Source organism: Lissotriton vulgaris, unplaced genomic scaffold (genome assembly GCF_964263255.1).
Source record: "Lissotriton vulgaris unplaced genomic scaffold, aLisVul1.2 SCAFFOLD_6090, whole genome shotgun sequence".
NCBI lineage: Eukaryota > Metazoa > Chordata > Amphibia > Caudata > Salamandridae > Lissotriton > Lissotriton vulgaris.
In genome coordinates this window covers 97,257-105,932 of record NW_028252927.1, presented here as the reverse complement: position 1 = coordinate 105,932, position 8,676 = coordinate 97,257, and positions in this window count along the sequence as shown.

The window sequence follows — 8,676 nt, the reverse complement described above, 5'->3', positions numbered from 1 at the left end:
TACCCTCCCAAACCAAGGCCACTCAGCAGCCCTCATCCTCCTGGACCTCTCAGCAGCCTTTGTCACGGTCTCCCACTGCTTCCTATCCACAACACCAGCATCCAGGGGACTGCCTCAGACTGGATTCAATCTTTCCTCACAGGCAGAACACAAAGAATAAGACTCCGGCTCTTCCTCTCCGAATCTTCAGAGATCAGATGTGGAGTACCTCAAGAATCCTCCTCAGCCCCACGCTCTTCAACATCTACATTGCCCCCTCGCAATCATTGTCAGAAAACACAGACTCAACATAGTCTCATACACCAACACCCAGCTCATTCTTTCCCTCATCAAGGAACCTGACATCACCAGGTAAAGGTTGTAAGAAGGGACGAAGAAGGTCACAATCTGGATGAGCAGCAGCTGCCTGAGACTGAACTTGGAGAAAATAGAAGTCCTCCCCCTCGTCTCCACCCCCTCTGCATGGGACAACACCTGGTGTCTCCATGTCCTCGTAAACCCATCCAATTATACGGACCAAGCTCGCAACCTCGGCATCATACTTGACTCTTCACTCACCATGAACTGCCAAATCAACGATGTGTCCTCCACATGCTTCAACACCCTCTGCATACTCCGCAGGACCTTTAAATGGATCCCCCCCTGGCTCCAGGAAGACCGCTACCCAGGCACTCATCACCAGCAGGCTGGACTACGGAAACGCGATCTACGCTGGAATCAACAAACTACGCCTCCACAAACTCCATACCATCCAGAGTGCCACAGACAGACTTGTCCTCGACATCCCATGACATGACCACATCACACAACACCTCCTTGACCTCCACCGACTCTTGTCAAAAAAGGAATAACCTTCAAACTGGTCACACATGCCTACAATGCCCTCCATAATACCGGACACCAATACCTCAACTAAAGAATCTCCTTCCATGTCCCCAAGAGAAACCTTTGCTTGGCTGACTTAGCCCTAGCCACCATCCTCTGTATCCACAGGGCCAGAACGAGTGGCAGATCCTTCTCCTACAACTTGGCCAAAACCTAGAACGAACTCCCTCTCTGCTTCAGACAAAGCACACCACGGCACCTATTCAGAAAGTATCTCAAGACCTGGCTCTTCGAATGACCACGAAGCTGCTCAAACCCCCCCTGAGTGCCTTGAGACTCTCACGTGTGAGTAGCGTACTTCAAACATCCTGATTGATTAAAACTTTCGATGAGAAGCCTCACACATGATAGCAGATGCCTAATGATAAAGTGACACCAACCATAAGCAGTCTTGTACCGAGACATGAAGCCCAACAAGGGCTCCATCACATATTTCAAAGCCCTCCCCTCCTTAAAGTGTGGGGGGCGTCTAATTAGCATACCTTTCAAGTATAAAAATCCCACTTAGGTGTCAAACACAAACCCACATTCAAAAGCCAACTTTTTGGAAAATACGTATTTGAAGTTTGCGTTGAGCAGGGCTGCCCCCCAAGGACATTGAGGAGAAAAGAATGGCCCAGAATATCAAAGTGCTGGTGCAAACCATCTTCTGCTGCAGGTAAATAACCAAGGGGGTGTTGTTTTATACAAAATCAAGATTTATCCTGAGCTAAAAACAACACATGAGGTTAGTACAATCAATCACATGTCGAGTAGTCTTCATTTCTTCGTTTATTCAAAAATGATCTTCCCAATACAGTCTAGCTGCCAAGACGTGTTTCGTCTATAATGGTATTGGCCACAGACTTCTTCAGGGCTATACCTAGGCTACCAAATCATTGTCTTCAAACAAAGGATATCGATAAAATATTAATACATCTCATCAGGATTTTAAATTTAGAAAAATTCCCAGTTCAGTGTATCGAAATTCTTGTGCGGACTCCAGCGTCATGGAAGTACACCAATAACCTAATAACTAGAACCGAGTGTGATCCAACACGAGGTGCAAAAAAACGGCGTGTTGTTTTTAGCTCAGGATATACCTTGATTTTGTATTATACATGGTACTGATTTATCATTACCGGTTTGGTTGCTGGTGGATGGCCATCACCTTATCCTTTGAGCTTGTCTTATTGTATATATAGAGACTTTCTTGTCACAACTCAGCGCAATTATCACCCAGCCATCCGACTCTGTTTTTGGTGTTGTTTTATATTAACAAGTTTTGTAACTAGTGTTTAATGCCTTGGTGGGTTTGTATTTAATGTAACTAAGTCTGCAACATAATGCTGGTGGTTTTGGTCTTCATGTGACTGGGTCACTTGTATGTGTGTGTGTGTGTGCTGACACTCATCAGATCCTAGCGTTCAATGTCTGATGCTGTCAAAATGTGTTCTTTGTGGGTCTCCATGTGCTCTCCATTGGTCTGGGACTGTGACAAGGATCCCAATGTGTCAGATAAGTGTCACAACATGCACGTGTACCTCTTATTATGCAGTGTGGGAGTCATTCTCAAAGGATGTTGCCTGGCCATGTGTGATGTGTTTGTACACCTTGGATCCCCCTCCACCCCTCGGATTGTCATCGGTGCATGTGCAATGTCAGCAGTCCATGAGGGCTTGGCTGCTGTTCATTGGTGCAGATGAAGGTATGTGGCATTGGGAGTGGGCATATGTGAGTGTTCTCATGTCAAGGCCCCAACATACATAGTGGGCTTACATCACACCCCATGGCCGTTTAGTTTTCTGAGTGAGTGTGATGTTAGTTGGGCTGTCACCACATGCCACAGTATGCACATGTGACTGTGCTCCACAATAGGGTGTACATCCACATTTGTAATCGCAGAGGGCTCATCATACAGGCTACTGTCGCCACAATGTAGGCTCCTAGTGAGTATTGATGGAGTGGGTCTGTCTCTTGCTGTGTTTGTTGCTGTGCAGCCCAGCTTAGGCTACATGAGCGTGTTGTGGATCCGCTAATGTAACAATGGCTGATTGCACACAAGGAGGTAGCCAATGCCTGTGGGACTTCTGGATGGCAGTGTGTACACATATATCTGGTTTGAGTTAAAGACCACATGATGTGTGTCGTATTAGTCTGGGTACACTGAGACAACACAAACATGTTGTGGTGAATATGCAGTGTGGGGTTGGCTGGTTGTGTTTGTGCACCTGCACCCATGCATTGGTATGGCTTCTCTGGACATTGCTTGGAAGTAATGAATGAATGAATGAATGAATTTATGATTTATATTGCGCTCGAAAGCCCAAGGGCGTCTAGGCGCTTCATGAGAGAAACTACCAAGAGAGGAATCAGTGCAAGAAAAGCCAAGTTTTTATTGCCTTCCTGAAGGAGAGAAGAGTTGTGCTGTTCTTTATGGATAACGGCGATCTATTCCAAAGATTGACAGTGTGGAAAAAGAAACGACTTCCTCCTCAGCGCACCCTTCTGATTTTTGATACCTGAAGAAGTTTGTTTGTGGCAGAACGAAGTGTTCTGTTTGGGAGATACCATAGAAGTTGTTGTTTCAAATATTCAGGTCCCATCCCCTGAAGTGCTTTGAAGGTCAGACACAAGGCCTTAAATTCAGCTCTTTTTTTCACCGGAAACCAGTGAAGATGTTTGAGGCCCTGGGACACCGACTGAAACGTAGGAATGTTCAGCAGCATCCTGGCCGCGGAATTTTGAACCCGTTGAATTGTAGGTATTGCTGTGCTGTCCCTGGGACTTCTACCTCACCATTCGGCACATTTTTCATGGTTATTATGATCCATTCTGCCATGGTATGGGTCTTAATCACCTGATGGCTGCAATCTAAACAGGATTCCTTGGTATGTATGTCTGTTTGTCTGCATATGAGTGTATGCATTCTGGTGGCCACTACTTACATTGTGTAGTTGTACATTGGAGGCATTGTCAGCCCTCATGTGCACGGCTACTCTGCACGTCAGATGGATCTTAGTTGATGCTGGACACTTCCACTCCACAGATCTGTGTTTGTTTGCAACACACCCACTGCTTAGCCACTACATTGCCACTACATTGCTTGTGGTGTTATGACCAGGAATCAAAAACAACAGGTGATGGACAGAATGCAGAACAATGTCATACATTCACCCCAGTACAGAGATCTGGGCCTAAATCCATTGTTTGTTTGCTCACCATGCCATTCCAGTTTGAACCCAGCCATATGCAAATCAGTCCTGACCCTGTGCCACATGGCAACAGTCCAGCCCGAACTGCCAAGCCAGGTCCTCCCTGGACTGGAAACAAGCATCCAAGGACTGGTTTTGGGCTTTCAGCCCTCATCAGCCTGGATAGCTTGATTCCAGTGGCATGGAGAGCACGGGACTCACGTCTGGGCATACCTGTCCCATGTCTGAACTGGAGTAGTGTGGAGTGCAAAAAAACGATGGATTTAGGCCCAGATCTCTGTACTGGGGTGAATGTATGAATGTATGACATTGTTCTGCATTCTGTCCATCAACTGTTGTTTTGCACATGACCAGGAATCAGACATGCAGATTTGCATTGGCTGTCAAATTTGGGCCAGCACTCACATTTGAGGATTTGCCCCATTGATGCAATGTTCCCCTTATGCATAGATTTAGGCTGCCACACTCACCTTTTGGCCACGGGAGGGTGGGGGGGGGCAAGCCCCATTGGTATAATGTACCACATTTGATGGGGTTTTTGACCACACATTCACCTTTTGATCACAGATGTGATATGAGTTACAGTATGTGTTCCCTTTCAGTGTGACTGTTACAGGGAGTACACACACAATATACAATCTTGGCATGATGGTAGGGTGAGGGGTGTTTGGACTACAAGTCGTATGGGTGGGAATGCTAGTGGTGTTAGGCAGCACATACCCTGTGAGTAGGGACAGCTGGTCGTGATGACCATCCACCCCTTGTGGGCTGATGAAGGCTGGTAGTGATAGGCATCCCCCCATGTAGGCAGAGTATTCTGCTAGTGATAGGCACCCCCCTATGGTTTAAGAACTGGGCATCCACCCCCTATGGGCTGGAGAATGCTGGTAGTGATAGGCATCCCTCATGTAGGTTGGGACTATTGGTAGTGATAGGCATCCCCCATGTAGGTAGAGTATGCTGCTAGTGATATGCATACCCCCCTATGGGTTAAGTACTAGACATACACCCCTATGGGCTGGAGAATGCTGGTAGTGATAGGCATCCCTCCCCCACGGAGGTTGGGACTCCTTTTAGTGATATTCATCCCCCCCCATGTAGGTAGAGTATACTGCTAGTGATAGGCATCTCCCCTATGGGTTAAGTACAAGGCATCCACCCCCTATGGACTGGAGAATGCCAGTAGTGATAGGCATCCCCTCCATGTTGTTTGGGACTGCTGGTAGTGATAGGCACCCCCCCTCATGTAGGTAAAGTATGCTGCTAGTGATAGGCATTCTGACCTATGGGTTAAGTACTTGGCATCCACCCACTATGGGCTGAAGAATGCTGGTAGTGATAGGCATCCCTCATGTAGGTTGGGACTGCTGGTAGTGATAGGCATCCCCCATGTAGGTAGAGTATGCTGCTAGTGATATGCATACCCCCCTATGGGTTAAGTACTAGACATACACCCCTATGGGCTGGAGAATGCTGGTAGTGATAGGCATCCCTCGACCCACGGAGGTTGGGACTCCTTTTAGTGATATGCATCCCCCCCATGTAGGTAGAGTATACTGCTAGTGATAGGCATCTCCCCTATGGGTTAAGTACAAGGCATCCACCCCCTATGGACTGGAGAATGCCAGTAGTGATAGGCATCACCTCCATGTTGTTTGGGACTGCTGGTAGTGATAGGCATCCCCCCATGTAAGTAGAGTATGCTGCTAGTGATATGCATCCTGACCTATGGGTTAAGTACTAGGCATCCACCCCCTATGGGCTGAGGAATGCTGGTAGTGATAGGCATCCACCCCATGCACGTAGAGTATGCTGGTAGTGATAGGCATCCCCCAATGTAGGTCGGGACTGCTGCTAGTCATATGCATCCCCTCTATTGGTTAGGTACTAGGCATCCACCCCATGGGCTGAACACTGCTGGTAATGATGGGCACCCTCCACCCCTATTGGTTGTTCCTGCTGGTAGTTCTGGCAATCTACCCACTATGGGTGTTGAACTTGCGAGGTACGCATCAATTGGTGTTGTTGATTCGGTCATAGAAGTACAGTGCAGGGATGACATGCGCGATTGGATACATACTTGATTCGTCTCATACCAGCAGTTCATGTTGTGGTGCAAATCAACGCGAAGAGACTCCTGTTCAGAATGCCGAGACGTGCCGTCAGTGGTGCACCGTTCGGTGTGTAGGAAGTGCGCATTGTACTAGCCCGACCGGAAACTGCTGTTTAAATGCCTCTGGATAAGTCAATTTCAGCGGTTATGGTTCCGGCTCGTACTGAAAATGTTGCTGGTTTCAGAGCCTACGGCTCGGTTGGCAATCGGACACATTTGCGCATCGTACTTACTTGTCCCGACGGATCGGCTCCGGGACCGAGTGGGTTGTAAGGTGAGGCTACGGACGGCTCTCGGAGGGGTGTCTGACCCGGATCAGAATCAGGCCCCAAATGAGTGAGTCTGTGGATTATGACCAATCCAATCCAATCAGAAATTTGTATAGCGCACTACTCACCCAGAGGGTCTCAAGGCGCTTAAGGGAGAGGGGTTTGTTACTGATCGAACAGCCAGGTCTTGAGTTGCTTTCTGAAGGAAAGGTGGTCCTGGGTAAGATGGAGGTGGGTGGGGAGGGAGTTCCAGGACTTGGCCGCCAGGTAGGAGAAGGATCTTTCTCCCATGGTGGCTCTTCGGATGCGTGGAATCACGGCGAGGGCTTGGTTGGACGATCGTAGTTGGCGGGTCGGGGTGTAAAAAGTCAGGCGATTGTTGAGGTATCTGGGTCCTAGTTCGTGGAGGGCCTTGTGTGCATGGGTGAGGAGACGCAACGTGATTCTCTTGTTGACGGGGAGCCAGTGCAAGTCTCTCAGGTGTTCGGATATGTGGTTGTGTCGAGGTATGTCCAGGATGAGTCAAGCGGAGGCGTTCTGAATGCGTTGAAGTCTTTTCTGTAATTTGGCTGAGGTTCTGGCGTAGAGGGTGTTTCCGTAGTCCAGTCGGCTGGTGACAAGAGCTTGGGTGACCGTCTTCCTTGTTTCGAGCATGCGTAGGATGTTAAAACATGATGAAGAGACGGCGTTGACTTGTCTGGTCATCGAGAGGGAGGAGTCTAGGATGAATCCCAAGTTGCGGGCATGGTCCGTTGGTTTGGGTGCGCTGCCTAGGGCCGGGGGCCACCATGAGTCGTCCCAGGCAGAGGGGGATGATCCTAGGATGAGGACTTCCGTGTTGTCTGAGTTCAGTTTTAAGCAGCTGTTCTTCATCCACTCTGCTACGTCTTTCATCCCTTCGTGTAGGTTGGTTTTGGCGGTGGTTGGGTCTTTGGTGAGGGAGAGGATCAGCTGAGTGTCGTCCGCGTAGGAGATGATGTTAAGGTTGTGTTGGCGTGCGATGGATGCGAGGGGGCTCATGTAGACGTTGAAGAGGGTGGGGCTGAGCGATGATCCTTGTGGTATGCCGCAGATGACTACGGTGGCCTCTGATCTGAAAGGGGGGAGGCGGACTCTCTGGGTTCTTCCGGCGAGGAACGAGATGATCCAATCCAATGCCTTATCTTGTATCCCGACTTTCCCGAGGCGATGTACAAGGGTGCGGTGACAGACGGTGTCGAACGCTGTGGAGAGGTCCAGGAGGATGAGGGCCGCTGTTTCCCCATTGTCGAGCAGTGTTCGGATGTCGTCTGTGGCTGTGATGAGGGCGGTTTCGGTGCTGTGGTTGGCTCGGAAGCCGGACTGTGAGGGGTCGAGGGAACCGTTCGACTCAAGGAAGGCGGCGAGTTGACTGTTGACGGTCTTCTCTATGACTTTGTCGGGGAATGGGAGGAGCGAGATGGGGCGATAGTTCTTAAGTTCGGTGGGGTCTGCTGTAGGTTTCTTCAGGAGGGCACTGAGTTCGGCATGCTTCCAGCTTTCCGGGAAGGTAGCGGTGTTGAAGGAGCAGTTGATGATATCCCGGAGTTGGGGTGCGATGACGGAGTTGGCCTTGTTGAAGATGTGATGGGGGCAAGGGTCGGTTGGCGATCCGGAGTGGATGGAGTTCATCATGCGGATGGTGTCTTCGGTGCTGATCGGGGTCCAGGCGCGAAGGGTCGTGGTGGGGGGCTTCGGTTCAGTGGTGGGAGGAGTGGATTGGTCGCCGAAGCTGTTATGTATGTCTGCAATTTTGCTGTGGAGGAATGAGGCTAGAGAGTCACAGAGGTCTTGAGAGGGAGTGATGTCGTTGTTGCCGGCGTTGGGATTGGTGAGCTCTTTGACGATGTTGAAGAGTTCCTTGCTGTTGTGGGCGTTGTTGTCTAATTGATCCTTGAATGCTGATATCTTGGTGGTGCGGATCAGCTGGTGGTGTTTGCGGGTGACGTTCTTGAGGGTGGTCATGTTGTCTGTGGTTGGGTTTCTTCGCCAGGTTTTCTCGAGGGTGCGGCAGTTCTTTTTGGAGTTTTTGAGGTCGTCGTTGAACCAGGAGGCTTTTTTGCTTCTTGGCTTGTTGGGATGGTTTTTCAAAGGTGCTAGTTCGTCAGCGCAGTGGGTGATCCACTGTTCGAGATTGATGGCTGCTTGATTTGGGTCCGTTAATCTGGCGGGAGGGTTTTGGTTCAGTGATGTGGTT